This window comes from Microtus ochrogaster, chromosome 19 (assembly GCF_000317375.1).
Source record: "Microtus ochrogaster isolate Prairie Vole_2 chromosome 19, MicOch1.0, whole genome shotgun sequence".
Taxonomy (NCBI): Eukaryota; Metazoa; Chordata; class Mammalia; order Rodentia; family Cricetidae; genus Microtus; species Microtus ochrogaster.
In genome coordinates this window covers 47740320-47743439 of record NC_022021.1, presented here as the reverse complement: position 1 = coordinate 47743439, position 3120 = coordinate 47740320, and the positions used below count along the sequence as shown (strand labels likewise).

Below are 3120 nucleotides of genomic sequence, written 5' to 3'. Positions count from 1 at the left end.
GGGAGTTCCAGGACAGGCTCCAAGCCACAGAGAAACCCTGTCTCGAAAAACCAAAAAAAAAAAAAAAGATAAATTATATATGAAAGTTTAGATTTAGGAAGATAGGATATTAATAGAATATTTTCTTTAATTTTGCATAATACAAATAGACTAAATATTTTAACTGTAATTCTTGCTATATATAATTTTACTATATTAAATTAAAAACCTTCCTTTTAGATAAGACAGAAAACGGAAAATATTGTGGAATGTCTTTTTGTATGCTGTGAATATGTTTTATTACCATTGATTAATAATGAATCTGATTTGGCCAGTAGCCAGGTAGAATAAAGCCAGGTGGGATTTCTAAGGAAAGATAGAGGGAGAAGAAGGACAGAGTCAGGAAGACACCAGCAGCCACTGGGGAGGTAAGATGTGAGGTAACAAGTCACAAGCCTTGTGGTAAAATATAGACTAACAGAAATGGGTTAATTTAAATATAAGAAATAGCCGATTTTAAGCCTGAGCCATTGATTTTGTAATTAACAGTAACCTTTGGGGTAGTTACTTGGGAACTAGTGGGCAGGAGAAAAGCATCTGGTTACAGAAGTCCAAGTGTTGGATTACTGATGTCTTCGGTCACTGGACAGAACAATTGCATCTCCACCATCTCTCTCCTATGATTCTTAATGGTAAACACATATCTATCTATCTTTTATAAGTTTCATTTCATTAATTTAACATGTTGATGAGATCATGTGTTATTTACCTTTGCCTGACATAACTCCCAGTTTCACCAATATTGTCACAATCGGCAAGAGTGCAATTTTTCTGTGAAAAGTTATTATTATAATGTCATTTTCCCATCTATCTCCTCATTGCAACTTCTCTCATGTCCCCCAATAATCTGTCTCAGATCCATGGTTTATCTGTATCTAAATTATTAGGGTTACACATACAGCACATAAATGTATGCGCGTGCACATAACTATATAAATATGAATGATCTACCCTGAAAAGGAATGAATATTTAATGCATACAGCGGGGAATATCCAAAGAAGGCAAGGAGAGTTCTTCCTCATAAAGTAAACGCAAGCAAACATGCAATCACCAAATGTAAAGTCTTCAACAAAAACATTTCAGGGACAAAGTTTAAGTTACATGTGGGATGAATCAACAGAAATCAAGCACACACAGTTTGTAAATCAACCAAGTGTTGACTGCAGCGATTTGCCATGGTGCTCACTGTTAGTACATGAAAGGAACCACAGGAAGTATTTATCACATTCATAAAGTATGTTTCACAAATGTTCTGTCACAGACTAGGTAGCCTAGGGTGGCGTTGAATTCGCTATGAAGCAGGGGAGGACCAGAGGGCCCTGCCTCCCCCTCACAAACGCAGAGATGACAGGGATGTGCCTCAGAGGAGACTGACGTTTCTTTTCTATCACAGGTCTGGTTACTAAAATCCCAGGAATACACACAGGTCTGGGAGTTCTCCTCACCTGCTGACCTGACACAAAAGCCTGGCACTGTAACACAAGGCCATGAGAGCTTTTCACCTGTTCCTAGGGACCCTGCTTCTGGACCAGCTCAACAAGCTCAAGGCCTCATCAAGACGTTGACACAACCATTGTGGGCCAAGCAGACATCCTGTCGTTTTCACAGTTAGTCCGCCCTACATTACAGATGCAGGACTTTTCAAGGCTTTAAGGGAACCCAGACCTCAAGGTGAGGCCTGGAGTCAGCTTCTCCAGTTCCTTCTTCCTGCAGAGGGTCCTCTGTGTGTGGGCTGTATGTGTGTTCTCTCCACCCTAGTCACAGCTTTCTATAGCAGCTGATCCTGGCAAGATCTGGCTGCTGTGTTCCAGAATTTCCTACGAGAAAAGTTGAGCCTCAGATTTTTCCTTTCCTAATTATTTCACTGGAAGAGAAAAGGAACACAGTGTAAACCTCACGACCACTAAACTAGGCAGGCTACAACGCACAGGAAAAACCAGAAACGCTGTTTGGTCTAAAGATGCTGAGAAATCCCACAGCATCCACCTGAGAATGGGTCAGATGTGAAGCAGGCTTCCCCACCGAAGCTGCTCAGTGAGCTCCCAGCTCCCCCTCAGGAGCAGGCAGTCAGCTGACCATCCTTAGCTTGCAACCCTGGACCCAGCACTATCATCTATTCTGTGCTATCAGGCAGCTCTCCTGTCCCAGAAGCCCAGTGCGGACTCTGGTAACAGGCGTCGCCCTAAGAAAATCATCACACAGGGCACAGTCCCTATCGCCCTCGGCCCAGCCCTGACCTGCAACCTCAGGCATCCTAACCAGTTGAGCACAGCACCTCTAAGGCAGCTTCTCCCGCCCTTTCTCCAAGCCAAGGTCCGCCCCCTCCAAGATGGACCTGCACCCCGCACAGAGCCTCAGGCTGCACAGCACCCTGGACCAACCTCCGTGTCAGAGACGCAACAGGAATACACAGCAGGCAGGCAGGACTCTCGCCCAATTCTGGGGAAGACACAATTTTACGGACCAAAAGCCGGATCGGGATTTCCTGGACTACATGGTGTCACAGCCGCGGCGACTACATATCCCAGCAGTCTGCGCGAAGGAAATGAGGGGAACACGTTCGGTGATTTCTTGGATACCGCAGTAGATTATGGGAGGAAGCAGCCTAGCTTTGCTGGATGTTAGGGTTCAGGATAATTCCCATAAAATACCACTAGAGATATATGCAATCAACAAGAGTGTTGATTCAGCGTGCGGGGCTCAAAGCATCTGACAAATTGGCTAAGAGGCAACTGCTGTGCCTAAGTCCTGAAACCCCCTAAGAACACCATGGAGCCACACTATTCTGAATGCAAAAGCAAGGTTTCGTTAAGGAGCTAGCAGGGGTCTCCTGTCTCACAGTCTAACACAGCAGACGCAGGGAGGAGGACCCCGTCTAATATTAGTAGGGGTTTTATAGACAAAAACCACAAAGGAGTCCCAAGATTACAGTTTCAAAGTACAAAATTGCTTATCCTATATCACAATTGGCTAAAGGTTAGGGAAAGCTTAGCTGTTATCTTCTGATAGGCTGTCATTGCCTGGGTGGGTTTGTTTTCCCATAGTAATTGATCCCTGGTCACATCCTCGGGACATCTGTT

General features: G+C 44.4%; 1 protein-coding gene across 2 annotated transcripts in view; it reads right to left on the bottom strand.

The window, feature by feature from the left end:
* The window catches only part of LOC101996519 (zinc finger protein 58-like), a 16419-nt gene extending 13847 nt beyond the window's left edge, over positions 1 to 2572 (bottom strand). The window contains exon 1 of one of the 2 annotated variants that reach the window (XM_026783842.1): positions 2422 to 2572. The gene's annotated coding sequence lies outside the window, so the exon portion shown is untranslated. Of the gene's footprint in view, positions 1 to 1303; positions 1379 to 2421 lie in introns of those variants that run through there. The other variant, XM_026783843.1, reaches the window with a different exon arrangement.
* Positions 2573 to 3120: the final 548 nt, after the last annotated feature.